Source organism: Triticum aestivum, chromosome 5A (genome assembly GCF_018294505.1).
Source record: "Triticum aestivum cultivar Chinese Spring chromosome 5A, IWGSC CS RefSeq v2.1, whole genome shotgun sequence".
NCBI classification, from domain to species: Eukaryota; Viridiplantae; Streptophyta; class Magnoliopsida; order Poales; family Poaceae; genus Triticum; species Triticum aestivum.
In genome coordinates, this window is record NC_057806.1 from 25,499,225 (window position 1) to 25,522,766 (window position 23,542).

At 44.5% G+C, this 23,542-nt stretch overlaps 1 pseudogene; it reads right to left on the reverse strand.

The window, feature by feature from the left end:
* Positions 1–8,122: 8,122 nt before the first annotated feature.
* On the reverse strand, positions 8,123–21,258 carry LOC123102088 (uncharacterized; annotated as a pseudogene).
* Between the last annotated feature and the right edge of the window lie 2,284 nt (positions 21,259–23,542).

Consider the following 23,542-nt stretch of genomic DNA (forward strand, 5'->3'; position numbering starts at 1 on the left):
CGTCATGGAGCATATGAGATGTTCCAGGAGTTGAAGTTAATATTTCAAGCAAATGCCCGGATTGAGAGATATGAAGTCTCCAATAAGTTCTATAGCTGCAAGATGGAGGAGAACAGTTCTGTCAGTGAGCATATACTCAAAATGTCTGGGTATAATAATCACTTGATTCAATTGGGAGTTAATCTTCCGGATGATTGCGTCATTGACAGAATTCTCCAATCACTGCCACCAAGCTACAAGAGCTTCGTGATGAACTATAATATGCAAGGGATGAACAAGACTATTCCCGAGCTCTTCGCAATGCTGAAAGCTGCGGAGGTAGAAATCAAGAAGGAGCATCAAGTGTTGATGGTTAACAAAACCACTAGTTTCAAGAAAAAGGGCAAAGGGAAGAAGAAGGGGAACTTCAAGAAGAACAGCAAGCAAGTTGCTGCTCAGGAGAAGAAACCCAAGTCTGGACCTAAGCCTGAAACTGAGTGCTTCTACTGCAAGCAGACTGGTCACTGGAAGCGGAACTGCCCCAAGTATTTGGCGGATAAGAAGGATGGCAAGGTGAACAAAGGTATATGTGATATACATGTTATTGATGTGTACCTTACTAGAGCTCGCAGTAGCACCTGGGTATTTGATACTGGTTCTGTTGCTAATATTTGCAACTCGAAACAGGGACTACGGAATAAGCGGGCACTGGCAAAGGACGAGGTGACGATGCGCGTGGGAAACGGTTCCAAAGTCGATGTGATCGCGGTCGGCACGCTACCTCTACATCTACCTTCGGGATTAATATTAGACCTAAATAATTGTTATTTGGTGCCAGCGTTGAGCATGAACATTATATCTGGATCTTGTTTAATGCGAGACGGTTATTCATTTAAATCAGAGAATAATGGTTGTTCTATTTATATGAGTAATATCTTTTATGGTCATGCACCCTTGAAGAGTGGTCTATTCTTATTGAATCTCGATAGTAGTAATACACATATTCATAATGTTGAAGCCAAAAGATGCAGAGTTGATAATGAAAGTGCAACTTATTTGTGGCACTGTCGTTTAGGTCATATCGGTATAAAGCGCATGAAGAAACTCCATACTGATGGACTTTTGGAACCACTTGATTATGAATCACTTGGTACTTGCGAACCGTGCCTCATGGGCAAGATGACTAAAACACCGTTCTCCGGTACTATGGAGAGAGCAACAGATTTGTTGGAAATCATACATACCGATGTATGTGGTCCGATGAATATTGAGGCTCGTGGCGGATATCGTTATTTTATCACCTTCACAGATGATTTAAGCAGATATGGGTATATCTACTTAATGAAACATAAGTCTGAAACATTTGAAAAGTTCAAAGAATTTCAGAGTGAAGTTGAAAATCATCGTAACAAGAAAATAAAGTTTCTGCGATCTGATCGTGGAGGAGAATATTTGAGTTACGAGTTTGGTGTACATTTGAAAAACTGTGGAATAGTTTCGCAACTCACGCCACCCGGAACACCACAGCGTAATGGTGTGTCCGAACGTCGTAATCGTACTTTACTAGATATGGTGCGATCTATGATGTCTCTTACTGATTTACCACTATCGTTTTGGGGTTATGCTCTAGAGACGGCCGCATTCACGTTAAATAGGGCACCATCAAAATCCATTGAGACGACGCCTTATGAACTGTGGTTTGGCAAGAAACCAAAGTTGTCGTTTCTTAAAGTTTGGGGCTGCGATGCTTATGTGAAAAAGCTTCAACCTGATAAGCTCGAACCTAAATCAGAGAAATGTGTCTTCATAGGATACCCAAAGGAAACTGTTGGGTACACCTTCTATCACAGATCCGAAGGCAAGACATTCGTTGCTAAGAATGGATCCTTTCTAGAGAAAGAGTTTCTCTCGAAAGAAGTGAGTGGGAGGAAAGTGGAACTTGACGAGGTAACTGTACCTACTCCCTTGCTGGAAAGTAGTTCATCACAGAAAACTGTTTCAATGACACCTACACCAGTTAGTGAGGAAGCCAATGATAATGATCATGAAACTTCAGATCAAGATACTACTGAACCTCGTAGATCAACCAGAGTAAGATCCGCACCAGAGTGGTACGGTAATCCTGTTCTGGAAGTCATGCTACTAGATCATGATGAACCTACAAACTATGAAGAAGCCATGGTGAGCCCAGATTCCGCAAAGTGGCTTGAAGCCATGAAATCTGAGATGGGATCCATGTATGAGAACAAAGTATGGACTTTGGTTGACTTGCCCGATGATCGGCAAGCAATTGAGAATAAATGGATCTTTAAGAAGAAGACTGACGCTGATGGTAATGTTACTGTCTACAAAGCTCGACTTGTCGCAAAAGGTTTTCGGCAAGTTCAAGGGATTGACTACGATGAGACCTTCTCACCCGTAGCGATGCTTAAGTCCGTCCGAATCATGTTAGCGATTGCCGCATTTTATGATTATGAAATTTGGCAGATGGATGTCAAAACTGCATTCCTGAATGGATTTCTGGAAGAAGAGTTGTATATGATGCAACCGGAAGGTTTTGTCGATCCAAAGGGAGCTAACAAAGTGTGCAAGCTCCAGCGATCCATTTATGGACTGGTGCAAGCCTCTCGGAGTTGGAATAAACGTTTGATAGTGTGATCAAAGCATTTGGTTTTATACAGACTTTCGGAGAAGCCTGTATTTACAAGAAAGTGAGTGGGAGCTCTGTAGCATTTCTAATATTATATGTGGATGACATATTGCTGATTGGAAATGATATAGAATTTCTGGATAGCATAAAGGGATACTTGAATAAAAGTTTTTCAATGAAAGACCTCGGTGAAGCTGCTTACATATTAGGCATTAAGATCTATAGAGATAGATCAAGACGCTTAATTGGACTTTCACAAAGCACATACCTTGACAAAATTTTGAAGAAGTTCAAAATGGATCAAGCAAAGAAAGGGTTCTTGCCTGTGTTACAAGGTGTGAAGTTGAGTAAGACTCAATGCCCGACCACTGCAGAAGATAGAGAGAATATGAAAGATGTTCCCTATGCATCAGCCATAGGATCTATCATGTATGCAATGCTGTGTACCAGACCTGATGTGTGCCTTGCCATAAGTTTAGCAGGGAGGTACCAAAGTAATCCAGGAGTGGATCACTGGACAGCGGTCAAGAACATCCTGAAATACCTGAAAAGGACTAAGGATATGTTTCTCGTATATGGAGGTGACAAAGAGCTCACTGTAAAAGGTTACGTTGATGCAAGCTTTGACACTGATCTGGACGATTCTAAATCGCAAACCGGATACGTGTTTACATTAAACGGTGGAGTTGTCAGTTGGTGCAGTTCTAAACAAAGCGTCGTAGCGGGATCTACATGTGAAGCGGAGTACATAGCTGCTTCGGAAGCAGCGAACGAAGGAGTCTGGATGAAGGAGTTCATATCCGATCTAGGTGTCATACCTAATGCATCGGGTCCAATGAAAATCTTTTGTGACAATACTGGTGCAATTGCCTTGGCAAAGGAATCCAGATTTCACAAAAGGACCAAACACATCAAGAGACGCTTCAACTCCATCCGGGATCTAGTCCAGGTGGGAGACATAGAGATTTGCAAGATACATACGGATCTGAATGTTGCAGACCCGTTGACTAAGCCTCTTCCACGAGCAAAACATGATCAGCACCAAGGCTCCATGGGTGTTAGAATCATTACAGTGTAATCTAGATTATTGACTCTAGTGCAAGTGGGAGACTGAAGGAAATATGCCCTAGAGGCAATAATAAAGTTATTATTTATTTCCTTATAATCATGATAAATGTTTATTATTCATGCTAGAATTGTATTAACCGGAAACATAATACATGTGTGAATACATAGACAAACAAAGTGTCACTAGTATGCCTCTACTTGACTAGCTCGTTAATCAAAGATGGTTATGTTTCCTGACCATGAACAATGAGTTGTTATTTGATTAACGAGGTCACATCATTAGTTGAATGATCTGATTGACATGACCCATTCCATTAGCTTAGCACCCGATCGTTTAGTATGTTGCTACTGCTTTCTTCATGACTTATACATGTTCCTATGACTATGAGATTATGCAACTCCCGTTTGCCGGAGGAACACTTTGGGTGCTACCAAACGTCACAACGTAACTGGGTGATTATAAAGGAGCATTACAGGTGTCTCCAAAGGTAGATGTTGGGTTGGCGTATTTCGAGATTAGGATTTGTCACTCCGATTGTCGGAGAGGTATCTCTGGGCCCTCTCGGTAATACACATCACATAAGCCTTGCAAGCATTACAACTAAAATGGTAGTTGTGAGATGATGTATTACGGAACGAGTAAAGAGACTTGCCGGTAACGAGATTGAGCTAGGTATTGGATACCGACGATCGAATCTCGGGCAAGTAACATACCGATGACAAAGGGAACAACGTATGTTGTTATGCGGTCTGACCGATAAAGATCTTCGTAGAATATGTAGGAGCCAATATGGGCATCCAGGTCCCGCTATTGGTTATTGACCGGAGACGTGTCTCGGTCATGTCTACATTGTTCTCGAATCCGTAGGGTCCGCACGCTTAAGGTTACGATGATAGTTTCATTATGAGTTTATGCATTTTGATGTACCGAAGGTTGTTCGGAGTCCCGGATGTGACCACGGACATGACGAGGAGTCTCGAAATGGTCGAGACGTAAATATTGATATATTGGAAGCCTATGTTTGGACATCGGAAGTGTTCCGGGTGAAATCGGGATTTTACCGGGTTACCGGGAGGTTACCGGAACCCCCCGGGAGCCATATGGGCCTTCATGGGCCTTAGTGGAAAGGTGAAAGGGCTGCCCATAAGGGCTGCGCGCCTCCCCCCATAAGGGATGCGCGCCTCCCCCCTTCCCCTAGTCCTATTAGGACTAGGAGAGGTGGCCGGCCACCCCTCTCCCTCTTTCCCCCTTGGGAATCCTAGTTGGAATAGGATTGGGGGGGGGAGTAGGACTCCTCCTGCGCCCTCCTCCTTGGCCGGCCAGCCCCTCCCCCCTTGGCTCCTTTATATACTGAGGTAGCGACACCCCAAAGACACACAATTTGATCCACGTGATCTATTCCTTAGCCGTGTGCGGTGCCCCCTGCCACCATATACCTCGATATTACTGTAGAGGAGTTTAGGCGAAGCCCTGCTGCTGTAGTTCATCAAGATCATCACCACGCCGTCGTGCTGACGGAACTCTTCCCCGACACTTTGCTGGATCGGAGTCCGGGGATCATCATCGAGCTGAACGTGTGCTCGAACTCGGAGGTGCCGTAGTTTCGGTGCTTGATCGGTTGGATCGTGAAGACGTACGACTACTTCCTCTACGTTGTGTCATCACTTCCGCAGTCGGTCTGCGTTGGGTACGTAGACAACACTCTCCCCCTCGTTGCTATGCATCACATGATCTTGCGTGTGCGTAGGAAAATTTTTGAAATTACTACGAAACCCAACACTCACCTCCTAGCCACGACCCCGACGCAAAGATGGAGATCAAGGTGTTGAGCCGGTGAAGATGGAGATCATAACGATGCTTTGGATATGGAGATCAAAAGCATAAGATGATGATGACCATATCATGTCACATATTTTGATTGCATGTGATGTTTATCCTTTATGTATCTTATTTTGCTTAGAACAACGGTAGCATTATAAGATGATCCCTTCACTTGATTTCAAGATAAAAGTGTTCTCGCCGAATATGCACCGTTGCTAAAGTTCATCATTTCGAAGCACCTCGTGATGATCGGATGTGATAGACTCTACATTCACATACAATGGATGTAAGCTAGTTTTATACAAGCAGAATACTTGGGTTAAACTTGATGAACCTAGCATGTACAGACATGGTCTCAGAACAGTGAAGACCGAAAGGTCGAACGTGGGTCATATAGTAGATATGATCAACGTAGAGATGTTCACCATTGAAAACTACCCCATCTAACGTGATGGTCGGACATGGGTTAGTTGATTTGGATCATGTATCACTTAGATAACTTGAGGGATGTTAATTTAAGTGGGAGTTCATTAGTAATTTGATTAATTGAACTTAATTTATCATGAATTTAGTCTTAATAGTTTTTGCATATCTATGTTGTAGATCAATGGCCCGTGCTACCATTCCCTTGAATTTTAATGTGTTCCTAGAGAAAGCTAAGTTGAAAGATGATGGTAGCAACTACACGAACTAGGTCCGTAACTTGAGGATTATCCTCATTGATGTACAGAAGAATTATGTTCTTGATGCACCTTAGGTGACAGACTTGCTGCAGGAGCTACTGCAGATGTTATGAACGTCTGGCAGGCTCGATCTGATCTGATGACTACTCAATAGTTCAATGTGCCATGCTTTACGTCTTAGAGCTGGGACTTCAACGACGTTTTGAACGCCACGGAGCATATGATATATTCCAAGAGCTAAAGTTGATATTTCAAGCTAATGCCTGGGTTGAGAGATATGAAGTCTCCAACAAGTTTTATAGCTGCAAGATGGAGGAGAGCATTTATGTCAGTGAACACATACTCAAAATGTCTGGGTATCATAACCACTTAACTGAGTTGAGAATTAATCTTCCAGTTGAGAGTGTTATTGTCAGGTTCTTCAGTCACTGCCACCAAGCTACGAAGGCTTTGTGATGAACTATAATATGCAAGGGATGACGAAAACGATTCCTGAGCTCTTCGCGATGCTGAAATCGGCGGAGGTAGAAATCAAGAAGGAGCATCAAGTGTTGATGGTTAACAAGACCACTAGTTTCAAGAAAAAGGGCAAGAGAAAGAAAGAGAACTTTAAGAACAATGGCAAGCAAGTTGCCACTCCCGTGAAGAAGCCCAAAGCGGGACCCAAACCTGAAACTGAGTGATTCTACTGCAAAGAAAATGATCACTAGAAGCAGAACTGCCCCAAATACTTGGCGGATAAGAAGGATGGCAAAGTGAACAAAGGTATATTTGATATACATGTTATTGATGTGTTCCTTACTAATGCTCGTACTAGCATCTGGGTATTTGATACTGGTTTGGTTGCACATATTTGTAACTTGAAACAGGAGTTGCGGAATAAACGAAGATTGGCTAAGGACGAGGTGACGATGCGCGTCGGGAATGGTTCCAAGGTCGATGTGATCGCCGTCGGCATGCTACCTCTACATCTACCTTCGGGATTAATTTTGGACCTTAATAATTGTTACTTGGTGCCAGCGCTGTGCATGAACATTATATATGGATCTTGTTTAATGTGGGACGGTTATTCATTGAAGTCAGAGAATAATGGTTGTTCTATTTATATGAGTAACATCTTTTATGGTCATGCACCTTTGATGAATGGTCTATTCTTGTTGAATCTCGATCGTAGTGATACACATATTTATAATATTGATGCCAAAAGATGCAAAGTTAATAATGATAGTGCAACATACTTGTGGCACTGCTGTTTAGGTCATATTGGTATAAAGCGCATGAAGAAACTCCATGCGGATGAGACTTTTGGAATCACTTGATTATGAATTATTTGATACTTGTGAACCATGCATCATGGGTAAGATGACTAAAACTTCGTTCTCCGGAAAAATTGAGCGAGATAATGACTTATTGGAAATAATACATACCAATGTATGCGGTCCAATGAGTGTTGAGGCACACGGCGGATATCGTTATTTTCTGACCGTCACAAATGATTTGAGTAGGTAGGGATATATCTATTTGATGCTGAAACATTTGAAAAGTTTAAAGAATTACAGAGTGAACTGGAGAATCATCGTGACAAGGAAATAATATTGAAGAGAGAAAATAGAAGAATATGTAGATCATTGGTTTGATGTTTCAACTATAAATTGGTTTCAATTGAATGGTGTTGCTTGAGTGAAACGCATGCCACTTCTTCTCACACCAATAGGCTAGCTGATAACTATTTAATCAATGCACAATATTTTAGTATCATATTTTGAATGAATTCAATATTTGCGTGATTGTCCAGTATTCCAAATCAGTTACACTCTCACATGGACCATTGAAAACTATCTCTTGGATAATCAATTATGATATCCTTATTCTTAGCTTTTCATCCAGTTTCTACCTTCTAGACTAGATATGTGTTAGTGCATTGTCGTGCCATTACCATTTTTTATTTTAGTTTGGGTTTCTGCTTTGTGATCCTTGCTTACCGTGTTTGATCACATTTGTGAATTCTATTGTCACCGACTCCTTTTGGAATACTCTAACCACAGTTTATAGTGGTGTTGTTGTTGTTTCCTGCAAAAAAAAAAACCAATTTATGTTGTCCAAGGAAACTGGGCTCGTGAAACCACAACGAGGAAAGGAAAGATAAGAGCCTAGGTTTTATGTTGGGATGGTGGCATCTATGTTCATAGCTAGAGATCTGCATGGAAAATTTCTTGTGCCACATGCCATGTCACTTAGTGATGCAAGTGGGGTGGGCTTGTGGATAATAGCACAGTATAGATATATGTTAATTTTATAGTAGTGATGCGCTAATTGATAGTTTCATGGGATGAAGCGGGATGCTGCTTGCATAGTCAAGACCTTGCGTTGAAAGATATCACTAAAAGCACAATTATTACTGTAAAGAAATACTATCTTGCGCAAATATTTCCATGACATGCTTATAGAATAATATGGAAATGTGTTCACCTAGGAGATGATGGGTACAATTTTATAACCAAATAATGCAAGACTTTAGCTTACTCCATGGCAACGCCTTATAATCATTACTAGATCAGTAACGCGCCTTGGCGCGAGGGTGCCTCTCCCGACGTTGTGGTTATGCAAATAATGTTCAAGTTAGTAGTAATCCAGGTTTAACATACTTACTCAAACAAGATATAACAAAATAAAAGTAAGAAGAAACATTCACATTTGATAGAAGCAAGACATTATGGAGTTCAACATCACCATGTGATTATCACAAAGCAGCATCGAGTTTAGTGATATTTATGTAGACATCATCATTGAAGATCAAGAAATCTTATAATTTCATTAGAAATGCTAAGACATTTTTTATCCATATGGTACATGCAGTTAGAGCTATAAATAAGAACACAGGTCCATGCTCAGTATCTTTCACACTTAAGGTAATCTTCATAATGTCAATACCAAATTTCAATTTTGTGGCAATAACAGTTGGAAAAAAAATCACAGAACATCATCTCCTAAGAGCATAGAGCCTAACACTACATGCTGAACCGAATGCGAATTTCCTGAATCAACATATCACTAAACATTCGTGTCAACTAACATCATAGCATGACCACACCAAGCCATAGTGGTAGTGGAGACACTGATTTTACATGGTATAGTAGTAAACTATATTAGATAGATAGATGGATAGATAGTTCCGTCCAGACGCCTTGTCACCCAAATTTCTTGCAAGACTTGCAGCAACCGACTTGTTTTAGCGTAAACTCCTGGTGATGCAAACAATGATATAAAAGAAATGACAGTGCCATACAATCGTTATGCACCAGAATGATAATGGTTCAGTAAAAACATCAAGATACGTCACATCTCTTCGCACATATCGATGTCATACCAATCTATGGCATACGGTGCATGTCTAAAAGGTATAACAAAACACAATAGAAGTGCAGACAATAGCAATTCAGTATACTGGAATGAGTAGTGGCTTAGCCCTAGAGAATGTAAAAGGCAGTAGACATATATAATAAAGGGGCATTAATATGCATTTATAGTAGTTTGTGACACATGATAACAGGCAATAGATCGCACACATAGCTTGCTTTCACATTTCACACCAACTGAGCACAAATCAAGGCATGATATGCACAAAAATAATAGAGAAGCCAGTGAGGGAGAAGGGATGGCTCACCAATGCACCCCCAGATCGAAGCTCCAACACTTCGAGGCCCTTTTGGATTTTCATGGAAAACCATATAGACACATATAAATAAATAAACTACAAAAAGAAGATGTTATATATTGTAGTACTAATTCCAATCGAGGCATGATTATATTACTGGAGGATGTTGAACTCAACGGGTTATATTCTTATTGATTCCTTCTGATTGTTTATTTGCTGAAAGTCCACCGGTCATGAAATCAACCGCGGGTGATTATTAATTACAATACTGTGAATAGACATAAAAGGTATATTTTGCCTTTATTAATTATTAATTTTGACTTCATATTCACAAAGAGTAATACCTAGTTCCATTCAAAGGTTGATAAAAGGCAGAGTGCTAGCTGATGTGAATAAACTCAGCAACCTGGTTGTACTTAAGCTATAATTTATCTTTATTTTTAGTTGTGAAGCTCCAGTTTATACAATAAAACATGTGTGGCAGAAAACGGAAGCCGATGCATCATTTAATTCATATTTGCTTCGTAATACTCCTATTTGGCAGAGCAATCAGCCCAAGTATAAGCCGAAAGAACACAGGATGTGCCACAACAGAAGGTATTAACTATGTGGCGGTATATACTATTTCCAGTTATGTTCAAACTTTCTTGCCCCAATTTTCAAGCCTAAGCTTTCAAAGTAAGGGTTGATGAAAAAACTACTGGAACAATGTATAGTGTAAGTAGTCCGGCTACCAATGATTATATATTTGGTCCGTATCGTTTTACCTCGTGAAAATTGAGAATTTGTAGGTAGCTTTCGTTGAGGAAGCAAACTTGCACTCACCAGTTGTGTTATAAAATGTTACTGCTGTGAATTACAGCCCTCTCCCTCTCCCTCTCCCTCTCCCTCTCCCTCTCCCTCTCCCTCTCCCTCTCCCTCTCCCTCTCCCTCTCCCTCTCCCTCTCCCTCTCTCTCTCCCTCTCTCTCTCTCTCTCTCTCTCTCTCTCTCTCTCGTGTGTGTGTGGTGTGTGTGTGTGTGTGTGTGGAATAAAGTATTTGTGGCGATTAAGAAACAAACGCCAATTTGCGTTCAGTATTAAGAAGTATCCTCTAAACTGGTATGTTCCTTCAGGCCTACTGTTTGCTGTTTCTTCAACAAGTGTTGATCTATGCTATGAAGTCAACATATTTTAGCTATGTATATAAAAGCTTAAATAGTAGCGGCGTGTAATTAAGCACAAGGAAACCTAAAACATAGCATAGCATGGTGAGGAATCTCAAAATGAAACAACACAATCAGCCTAAGGTGCACACACTTAAGTTAGTCCAGTTGCAGAATTCATCAAAATGCAGCTGTCTGCATTCACGGATTTCTTCTCCTATGACATCATGTCATTGCTATAATTCACCAATCACCATACATAGCAGGACCAACCAGACAAGATTAACATAGCACCAGGGATGCCAAACAGCAGAACAAGTAAAACAAGTGCAATCAGGGAGATTATCCATACTAACCATAAAGATTTTTAACACAAATACCATCGAACGCAAATGCAATACCCACGATGGCACATTGCATCACGATTTAATCTAATAATCTAATCTAACTATGAACTGTGATGTGCCCAAAACCTGAAGCACAGAAGGCGAAGGAGGTGGAGGATACCGGCTTCAAGCTGTGGTACACGGGGACGGCTGCAAACAGAAATGGTGTAGGCATCTTGATCAACAAGAGCCTCAAGTATGGAGTGGTAGACGTCAAGAGACGTGGGGACCGGATTATCTTGGTCAAGCTGGTAGTTGAGGACTTGGTTCTCAATGTTATCAGCGCGTATGCCCCGCAAGTAGGCCACAATGAGAACACCAAGAGGGAGTTCTGGGAAGGCCTGGAAGACATGGTTAGGAGTGTACCGATTGGTGAGAAGCTCTTCATAGGAGGAGACCTCAATGGCCACGTGGGTACATCTAACACAGGTTTTGAAGGGGCGCATGGGGGCTTTGGCCATGGCATCAGGAATCAAGAAGGAGAAGATGTCTTAAGCTTTGCTCTAGCCTACAACATGATTGTAGCTAACACCCTCTTTAGAAAGAGAGGATCACATCTGGTGACTTTTAGTAGTGGCCAACACTCTAGCCAGATTGATTTCATCCTCTCGAGAAGAGAAGATAGGCGTGCGTGCCTAGACTGTAAGGTGATACCTGGGGAGAGTGTTGTACCCCAGCATAAGCTGGTGGTTGCTGACTTCCGCTTTCGGATTCGTGTCCAGCGGGATAAGCGTGCCAAAGTCGCTAGAACGAAGTGGTGGAAGCTCAAGGGGGAGGTAGCTCAGGTGTTCAAGGAGAGGGTCATTAAGGAGGGCCCTTGGGAGGAAGGAGGGGTTGCGGACAATGTGTGGATGAAGATGGCGACTTGCATTCGTAAGGTGGCCTCGGAGGAGTTTGGAGTGTCCAGGGGAAGGAGAAGCGAAGATAAGGATACCTGGTGGTGGAATGATGACGTCCAGAAGGCGATTAAAGAGAAGAAAGATTGCTTCAGACGCCTATACCTGGATAGGAGTGCAGACAACATAGAGAAGTACAAGATGGCGAAGAAGGCCGCAAAGCGAGCTGTTGGTGAAGCAAGGGGTCGGGCATATGAGGACCTCTACCAACGGTTAGGCACGAAGGAAGGTGAAAGGGACATCTATAAGATGGCCAAGATCCGTGAGAGGAAGACGAGGGACATTGGCCAAGTCAAATGCATCAAGGACGGAGCAGGCCAACTCTTGGTGAAGGACGAGGAGATTAAGCATAGATGGCGGGAGTACTTCGACAAGCCGTTCAATGGGGAGAATGAGAGTTCTACCATTGAACTAGACGACTCCTTTGATGAGACCAGCATGCGTTTTGTGCGGCGAATCCAGGAGTCTGAGGTGAAGAAGGCTTTAAAAAGGATGAAAGGAGGCAAGGCGATGGGCCCTGATTGTATCCCCATTGAGGTGTGGAAAGGCCTCGGGGACATAGCAATAGTATGGCTAACCAAGCTTTTCAACCTCATTTTTCGGGCAAACAAGATGCCAGAAGAATGGAGACGGAGTATATTAGTACCAATCTTCAAGAACAAGGGGGATGTTCAGAGTTGTACTAATTACCGTGGAATTAAGCTGATGAGCCATACAATGAAGCTATGGGAGAGAGTCATTGAGCACCGCTTAAGAAGAATGACAAGCGTGACCAAAAATCAGTTTGGTTTCATGCCTGGGAGGTCGACCATGGAAGCCATTTTCTTGGTACGACAACTTATGGAGAGATATAGGGAGCAAAAGAAGGACTTGCATATGGTGTTCATTGACTTGGAGAAGGCCTATGATACGATACCGCGGAATGTCATGTGGTGGGCCTTGGAGAAACACAAAGTCCCAGCAAAGTACATTACCCTCGTCAAGGACATGTACGATAATGTTGTGACAAGTGTTCGAACAAGTGATGTCGACACCGATGACTTCCCGATTAAGATAGGACTGCATCAGGGGTCAGCTTTGAGCCCTTATCTTTTTGCATTGGTGATGGATGAGATCACAAGGGATATACAAGGAGATATCCCATGGTGTATGCTCTTTGCGGATGATGTGGTGCTAGTTGACGATAGTCGGACGGGGGTAAATAGGAAGTTAGAGTTATGGAGACAAACCTTGGAATCGAAAGGGTTTAGGCTTAGTAGAACTAAAACCGAGTACATGATGTGCGGTTTCAGTACTACTAGGTGTGAGGAGGAGGTTAGCCTTGATGGCCAGGTGGTACCTCGGAAGGACACCTTTCGGTATTTGGGGTCAATGTTGCAGGAGGATGGGGGTATTGATGAAGATGTGAACCATCGAATCAAAGTCGGATGGATGAAGTGGCGCCAAGCTTCTGGCATTCTCTGTGACAAGAGAGTGCCACAAAAGCTAAAAGGCAAGTTCTACAGGACGGCGGTTCGACCCGCAATGTTGTATGGCGCGGAGTGTTGGCCGACTAAAAGGCGACATGTTCAACAGTTAGGTGTGGCGGAGATGCGTCTGTTGAGATGGATGTGTGGCCACACGAGGAAGTATCGAGTCCGGAATGATGATATACGAGATAGAGTTGGGGTAGCACCAATTGAGGAGAAGCTTGTCCAACATCGTCTGAGATGGTTTGGGCATATTCAGCGCAGGCCTCCAGAAGCTCCAGTGCATAGCGGACGGCTAAAGCGTGCGGAGAATGTCAAGAGAGGGCGGGGTAGACCGAATTTGACATGGGAGGAGTCCGTTAAGAGAGACCTGAAGGATTGGAGTATCACCAAAGAGCTAGCTATGGACAGGGGTGCGTGGAAGCTTGCTATCCATGTGCCAGAGCCATGAGTTGGTTGCGAGATCTTATGGGTTTCACCTCTAGCCTACCCCAACTTGTTTGGGACTAAAGGCTTTGTTGTTGTTGTTGTTGTTGTTGTATTTATTGATTTATGCATCACAAATCCCACTAAATAAGTTTGCTTGACCACAAATTAGAAACACATTTGATGTGAAAATTGAGAAAGAAAGCACTACCTTTTGATACACCTGAGCATCTCCGGGCAGACCTCGGCCTCATTATCGCCGGTTTGAATCCTCTTTCGGAGCACCTCGTTCCGCCAGCGGAGCCTGTCCACGGTCATCACCCCGCACCACATGATCCCCTTGGCCACGTTCTCGGCGCCGGAAGCGTTGGACCTGGCCACGGCGCTGCCATACTCCTCGACGTTTGGCGCGACGGCAGTCCAGTACGCAGCGGCTTCGACCTCGCCGAGCACCCCGTCGGCCAGCCACTCGTAGCCAGCCATGCAGTGGACGGAAAACCTGGTGTAAGCGCAATGTTAGAACTACGATTCGTCAAGCATAACAATATAGGGCATATCACGATCATATCCAATCTAACCTAATCGCATCTCAAATTTATAGGATAATCATTGATTTATTATGGTATGTGAGATATAATTCATACTCATCTAGGAAGGTCGTGAACAACCAAGCAACATATCCTGAAGTCAACTGTCGCATATATTCCTCCCATAGGATTTCCCTGTGCTGAGCTAGTCTAACGAGCATATGACTGCTCGCAGAACCGAAACACTCAGCCACACATTCAACAATCTCGGTCCCTGGTAACTAAAGTGGAACCGCAGAAACAAAACGACATCAATTGACTGATCCTGTTCCATATCCCAAACTGGTAGAAGGCCGCACTGGCTCTGCTCTCATTCAGAAAGCGCCACCCTGATCATGACCTAGTTGTCCTAAACTCGAGCCAATCCAGCAATAGCTAGCGAGGCGCGCCGAGGCACAGTATACAGTAGGAGGAACAGGGATCGCGTCACAGGACCGGGTTCGGAATCGGGATAAACCGAGCCGAGAAGGGCGGCTCAGATCGCTCACCTTCCAGATCCCGGATGTGTTTGCAACTTGCTCAAATAGGTTGCTAGTTACCTTTGGACCTGAATATCGTGTACTGGTATTTTAAAGAGACCAAAAGTCCAATAAAAATTTAACTGATAGTCAGTTATATAAGGATCAAGTTTCCGAGATTAAGAAATCAACAACTTGTCGGTCGACCTCTCGTTCGCACACATGTAACTTACCTGAAAATTGACAGACATCAATGCCAAACTTTGGAAGAAAAAGACTGCTACCAGTACTGTCAGGTTGTGTGATCCTTTTGCTTGCAAACTCAATCTATGGTGCTTCATATAGCTTTAGGATCTGAACCAAAGCTACAAGAGAGTTCAGCCACTGAAGATAAAATAGGTGTGAAGTTTTCTCTCCCTTGTAAATAAGTTTCGGAGATTCTTTCCATGTTCCTATCTAACTTCGGATGCAAGTCTGAATGTGTCATTGTAGAACTGCAATTATTGACTTACTGCAAACTTACACTTGGTTGAACACTTTGAACTGCAGTTTTTGCACCTGACACCCAAGTTGTCGTCGTCACTGCAGCTCAGGCTCCACGCCTTCAAGCTCTGGCTGTCTGTTGGCTTCCTGATGCATGTCGGCATCCTACTGAACAGGTTCTCTCACAACATGAAGAGCGCCAAGGCCGTAATTACTCCGAATTTCTTCCTTTGTGAAAAAATGATACTGCAAGGTAGATCATTTTATTGTACAGTCAGCTCTCCAAAAACACCTAAATTTCAGTGTACAATCAAAATCCAAATCAATGTAATATGCAATCAATGCACGGTTCAACACCCAAAGCAATGCACCAAATACATTCTAGCAGTAAGTATAGCCAGAATGTATAAGACCATGTGTTGCAAAGAATTGCTATTATAGCCTAACATTTCTATAGTTGCACACATCACATGTTACAGATAGATAAGATGCCCACATACAATAGAACAAAAAATAAATAACAGGGACAAAAGCCTTTGATTTTTCCCTAATAGATTGACTTAAGAGCACGGAAATGCTCTACTTGTAATGATAGTTGATGCAGGTCTATGAGGTTGCCAATAGAGTACCTTGTAACTCTACACTTAGTCTGACAAAATGATGATGTCCGCCTCACGACTTCGGTTCCATGTCTCAACAGAGCTGGCAGAATTGAGAATCACAAATCATGAGAAAGGGAATACACGGAAGACGTCGTGAAAATAAATTTGTCAAAAGTACAGGGATCAATGAATCTTCTATGGAACAGAGAATTACACACCACTTAGTTTGTCAGAATCTTCTATGGTTTATGTATTCATGATCAAAGCTTAATTGTTAGTATACATCTACATAGTACACGGATGAAAACATGGGAGCATACCTCAATATCATTTCAAGTATACTAATAGAAAATAGCCGCCCATTATATTAGAATTTGTGTATAATGGATAAACTGAATTTGTTATTTATTTTACAGAACCAGTAGAGGATGTTCATACATCCAGTCAAAACCTGAAACCTCAGCTCATCAGAATCAGATTAGCTTTACTCTCGAAAAGAATCAGATTAGCTTTGTCCTAATCGATTGAAACAACCACAAATCCCAGTAGAAATATTAGTAGAATAAATCTAGTCACAGAATGGAGCGCAGGCAGGATGAGGATCAGACGCAACTTACCCCTAAGCCACGACTGATTGGGCTTGCTCTACATGTGTCACGAAAAGAGACAGATCAGGAGGAGTGGGATGCAGGGAGGGCTGACCTTGAGCGGCATTGGCGTAGCAAAAGGGTGTGCCGGGTGTTCCGGTCTCCCCAACCCTCGTCTCTAGTCTGCTCTCCTGGCCCCAGCCTGCATCTCGCATCTGTCGCTTGCTCAGGCCCAGCACGCCGCCGCAGCGCCGTCCCCCTTCTCCCTTGGTCGTCGCCGTCGCCCGCTGCCCCGCTCGGCCAGTCGGCGGGTCCCCTCACGCCACCGCCGAAACGAAATCGGGGAGACCGGAGACGTGCTCCTCCGCCTCCGCCTCGCACCCCATCGAGTCACGGCTCGCTCGCTCGCGCGCGCGCGCACGCACGCACGCACGCATGCACGCAGGGTTTGCTACAATAACCAAACACAGAAACAGAAACCAAACCAAACTTCAGGCCATAAACCAGCAAGGAGATCACGTGAACAAATGGTGCCAGGGGAAATTACACATCGCCCCAGGAACAGGCAAGGCTGGGAACAGGGAGGAGTATCAGGACAAATTCCACATCATAATAACAAAATCACATCAATATTGCAAGTTCAGGTGTTAGGACTACCAATCAACTGTCAGTTACGAAAAAAACTAAATAATATCGCAGTCACATGGAAAATGATCAACAAATGAGCACGAATATAAATATCTGCAGCTTGAGATGGCATAACGTTATTCCAGTATTTGGTAATTTAGTAAACTGGCAAGTGATAACCATTATTAATATACTTATTTATTTCTATATATTATCTTCACCCATTGTATTTTCATCAGATATATAAACAGATAATAGTAGTGCCAATTGTCTGTATTTTTCGACAGAAAAAAACTGTGATGACAGAAACAACCTTACTACAATTTTCTGTAATGCACGGCACTCTGGTGAGGTGATTAACATAAAAAACGATGGCCTTTGGCCTCTTTACATGATATTCAGGACCAGCACAGGCTCAATACTCAATGCAGTTAACAAAATAAACACTAGTATTTTGTAAGTGCAATGACAACTGGACACGGCAAACAACAAACACAAGACATTGTCAGAAATATACTCCTAACGCAAGGCCGGCAACAGATATCCTCATCCTCTTATTCATGCAGATAATATAAACATCAGCAACACATCCATCATTATATTTGTAAGCGAAATGATATATGACTTCAAAACAAAAGGAACATCAGACAGTCACCACTCACCAGTTATATGCGAAAAAGGTCTCATAATGTTTATTACATTATCAAACCTTGGGTGTTTCAGTTCGCCAAACATGCCTTGAAAATGTCTCACCACAAACAGTTTGCTTTGCGCACAAAGGAGTAACCTGCCAAGCTCTCCTCATATAAAATAGGAACAAAAGGAATCGTCGAACTATTCCTGGATGAAGTTGAAGGCATATCAAGAAACTTCAGGTGTGGATTACTTCTGGAAGCCGGCACCTGATCAAGTGAATACAGATTTTGAATTGTTTGCTCTACTGGATCATATAGACCTATTTTCCTACCAGTGTTGAGCAGGATCCTCCCATGATCAGGGTCAACAGCTAATGGCACAACAACGCTTGTCTTGAGGGAATAGCCAGGACATGCTTCCAGGTGAATTGTGTATGATCTGCCCCATTGGCCATGCTCTAGCTTCCATACATCTAATTTGTCTGCGGCTGGATCTGCTAGAACAGCACATAATACTCCCTCGAGCTCAACAACAAACGCATGACACCGGTTTCTGCTATTCCATCTTGCAAACCACGAAGGGCATGAGACAACATCAAAAGTATTTGTAGCAAGGTTGAAAGATACAATGGCCCATTCACAGCTCTGTCCCAACCTTGGTTCATTCATCCAGTAGAGAATTCCTTCAACATAGGCTGGTGGCATATCATTCACAGGCAGAGGCGGTACCGAGTTCTCTTGGGCAGCACTCCAAGAGTTACACCAGTGTAACGCACATGTCAGGTCATACTGACGAGATTTAAAGTCCTTCCAATGATAGAATATTTCCACGATAACATGTTGACGAGTCGTAGGGTCAAAAGTCAAGCCAACATTTTTATTGCCGACTGTAAAAGCATGATCTTCTGCTTTAGGCATTCTCGAGGGTCGGTGCAAATCTGGCCCCAGGTTAGAGTAGCCCCTGTAGAAACCTGTACATGGATTGCAGAGATAGTCCTTCGTCTCGGTGCTTACCAAGTTTAGCCCATGACAAGGCTTGGAGCAAACCACCTTTGTATCAAGCAATGTACTGTGACTAGGAGCTTCTTGGAGGCATTTATTCAATGGAGCAAAACTGAAGCCCAATCGTCCAGTGCTCTTGACCACAAGCATGACTTTAGGTCTTCTGTCTATGTTCTTATGCTGAAAGTATGACTGAATGAAGTTTTTACTCTCAATCAATCTGAACCACTGTTTGCAGACAAATTTGGACTGTATGGCTGATTTAGCTGGGAGGCGGAGTAGGACCTCTCTAGTCGCCTTAGCCAGGTCAGATGACAAGGCTATCTCCTCATCTGTTGTATGCACGGGAGCAAGGGTCTCTTGAACGAAACTGAATCTTGAACTAGGGCACCCATATTGTGGAGTTGAGTGTGTCTCTGTGATCGAAAGAATGGTTTCCAGAGCCTCAGACCTGGGGTCATAGGTGTGAACCATTTTCTGATACTTATCAAAAATCTTGTGTGTGCTAGTGGTGATGATTATTTTCTTCCTTGGCGACCTGTAACTGCAAAAAGATCCAATAACTCTCAGAATTTGTGACTGGCGCAAATTTGTTGCCAGGTGCCCCGACAAATTAATTCGATGATCCAGTAACCAGTCACCAGAGCTATAGTCCAGCAGCTTCCAGATCTCCAAAGTGTTACTACCATGAGGAATTCTGTTGCGAACCAAACATAATTGGTCATCGATCTCCACTAGTTGCTCTCCTGATGAGGAACACCTGGAGGTCGGCGGCGTTCCTGGTACCCAGAAGGGTGGTGACCGGAGACATGTGAAGGTCTCATCTGCAACCGAAAAGGACACGATGGCAACACTTGGAGTCGTGATGAAAGAGGAAGGTCTCATCAACCAGTGCAAGCAACCGTTGGCAAACACGGGAGATAGTTGACTGACGCATTACGAACAGCGGCGCGTGCAAATTTATGCAAGCTGGAGGGTACTCCTCTGGCAGCCGGCCTCCAGCAGCGATCCATGAAGGGGCCTCCAGTCGTGTACACCTCACACCTCACAGAGTCCAAGTCCTTTTGATAAAACATCCCATTCATCAACCTCACCACCTTGTGCTCGTCTGTGAGGGCATCAAATCCCAGGCCAGCACTGGAGCTGCATACTACGCTGGTAGAAGGCGGCAGACGTGTGGCTGCATTGCAGATGTAGTAGGCTGTGTCGAGAGCATCATAGAGAAGGGTGAGGCCATTGCACGGCGCGGGCGTCACTATCTCCACATAGTTTCCACGGGCACCGTCGATGGTGAACAGTAGGTCCCCGTGATCTCTGGGGCGGCACGATGATGATGATGGCGAGAAGGGGCACGAGTAGACCGTGGTGGAGTCGAATGTGGCGGTCGGTGAGATGTATAGCAGCTTGGCTGGTGGTGTCCGCCGCTTTGCGGCCTTGGCTGCTGACATGTGGAGTCGGCGGAATTCATTGGAGGAGAGCAGCGCAGCCCAGGAGCGGCACACTGCCTTGAAGCGGAAGACGGATTTGACTGGGAGCCACTGCAGAACCTCTATGATCATCTCGTACGGAAGCGATGCCCCGCAATCATCTCTTGCGGTGGCCATGTGTTCCCTCCTCCTCCTCCTCCTCTCACTGACCTCCCTCGGCATGATATCCTCCTCCCTGCTCCTACGCATCTTCAGCGCCCAATCGAGCGAGTTCTGAGATACCTAGAAAAAAAAATCGAGGTCTGAGATGCAATCAACACATGGGGAAAATCACAGCAAGAAAACCACTGCTATCGGTATTATCTATCTCATTCAACTGATGGAATCAAACAGCTCGGATCTAGTCTAGGGTGAAACTACTGGGGCGGAAGGGGATCTGGTTTCTCGTCGACCAACAAAGAAGATGAAAAGATAGGCCCTCACCGATGGGAAGGCGGGGTCGAATCGCGTCCTGCGGGCTCAGAGTTCCTTCAGCCGGAGGCTTGGCGTCCCCTCGGCGGCGGCGCGGCGCAGGGCGGCGAGTCGCAGGAAAAGACTTGTTTTTTCCCAACCGGGGAAGAAACACAGTGCTCGGAGAGCGAGTGTGAATATTTATCGGTCGATACTCTCCGAATTGTGTTCCCTTACGCTAACGAAACCGCCAAGGCCTGTTGCACCTTATGGGCCGGCCTTACTTCTGCCTTTCTCCGGTTAAAAAAGAGAGGAATAAAATATGTTTCCATCACAAAAATGCATCTCTCCGGCGACGGCGTCCCCTCACGTTAGGGTTTTATCCTCTCGGGCGGCGGCGAAACCCCCACCGTAGAGACTTCTCGTCCCCTCCCTCCGGCCTCCCTCTCTCCGGCGACTGGGGTCGTTGACCTCGGGGGTGACGGGGGAAGACGTTGGAGGTTAGGGATCCACCGCCCGCGGAAAAGTTTCTCTCGGGCGAGAGATGTGATGAAAACAGGCGAGTCTAGCTCGGGGTCCAAAACCGATCTGGAAGCCATGATGAAGGAACTAGGGCTCAACGAGGAAACCCTAGAAGATGTGGTCATTGAGGAAGAGGAGTTGCCGGCTGAAGCTACCAGATGGATGGCCATGGCACGAGTCTACACCAACAAAACATACAGTCAGTATTGGTTCTTCCGGAACATGAGGGTGGCCTGGGATCTGGCGCAGGAGGTGAAGATCAGACCACTTGAAGAAAATCTTTATATGCTGCAGTTTTCGTGCCTGGGTGATTGGGAACGAGTCATGCAAGAGGGGCCATGGGCTTTCAAGGGCAAGGCCGTCGTGATTGCTCCTTACGATAGCTTCACACGACCATCAACCATATGCCTCAACAAGCTGGATATCTGGATGCAAATCCACGACCTACCAGATGGTTATTTTTCCAAGGTTAAAGCTCTGTCGGCAACGGTGGGCGAGTTCATATACGCAGAACCAAAGTCTCCTGATTTTGAGGGGAATTTCTGTCGGGTACGTGTCAAGATAGATGTTACAAAGCCTCTTAAGAACGCGGTGTCGTTGGTGGTCAAGAGGAAGCAAGAGGTGACTAGGGAGATCTTCAGGGTGAAGTTTGAAAGGCTTCCCGACTGGTGTGCAGTTTGTGGTCATCTGGGTCATCTTTTCAAGGAGTGTGGGGATGGGGTTCATCACCCGAGCAAGCTTGTCTTTAAAGATCTGCAAGCATCATGGTTCAAGGGGGCGGGGAGAGGCCCTAGTGAAGGAGGAGGCACTCGGGGTGGAAGAGGAAGAGGACGTGGAGGCAGAACGGGTCGAGGCCCAGGGAGAGGCGCACCTGATGACCGTATGGATGCAACCGAGTCAGAGACAGAACTGATGGATACAGATGGGAATGACCCTGATGTCAACCGCAGGAAGAGGGGAGCTGTGGAGGCGAAAGTGTTGCCACATTCAAGCCTGCTTTCCACGGATGGGGCTAATCAGAATCTACTCCTCACAGAGCCGGACATGCCCCATAGTCCATCAACCAAACAGGATGCAAAGAGATCCAAGGCGATAGTACCGGCGACAGAGAAAGGCCAAGGGAAGAACTCTACAACAAACAAAACCAATGATGCGCGTGTGGCGGGCCTCCCAGGGGGGTCGCGCCAGGCGCAATGAGTCTACTCGTGTGGAACTGCCGTGGGGTTGGCAAGCCGGCGGCAGTTCGAGAGCTTCGTGATCTCACGAGGCAATTTGCCCCCTCTATTTTATGCATCCTTGAAACACAGATAGAGGGTAGTAGGGTTGAAAATTTAGCTGGTACTTTAGGTTACAATAAAAGTTTCGCTGTTAGCAGCTCTGGTAGGAGCGGAGGCCTTGGAATATTTTGGAATGATGAAATAAAGATTGAAGTTTTAGGTTACTCGAAGTATCATATTGATGTGCTTGCTAATGAACTTGTGGAATTTCCTGCTCGCTTCACTTTTGTCTACGGGGAAGCACAAGTAAATGAGAGGCATCTGACCTGGGATATGTTTCGAAACATCGTTGGAGCCAATGACACTCCATGGGCAGTTATTGGAGATTTCAACGAAGTATTACATGGTCATGAGCATGATGGAGTGGGGAACAGGAGTCAGGCGCAGATGGACGGATTTCGGGATGCCCTTGATACTTGTGGGATGTCTGATATTGGATATGAGGGACAATGGTGGACTTTTGAAAAGAAAGTTGCTGGTGGCACCTACACACGTGTTCGGCTTGATAGATGTGTGGCGAGTCCAGCCTGGATGGTGGCCTTCCCAGATGCAAGGCTTGAGCACAAAACAGCGGCAAGTTCAGATCATGCCGCATTGCTTCTCCTCCTACGTGATGGACATGCATGCAGGCGGGTCCCACGCAGTTTTAAATATGAGTTATGTTGGGAACGCGACCCGGATCTCGAACATGTAGTTACATAGGGCTG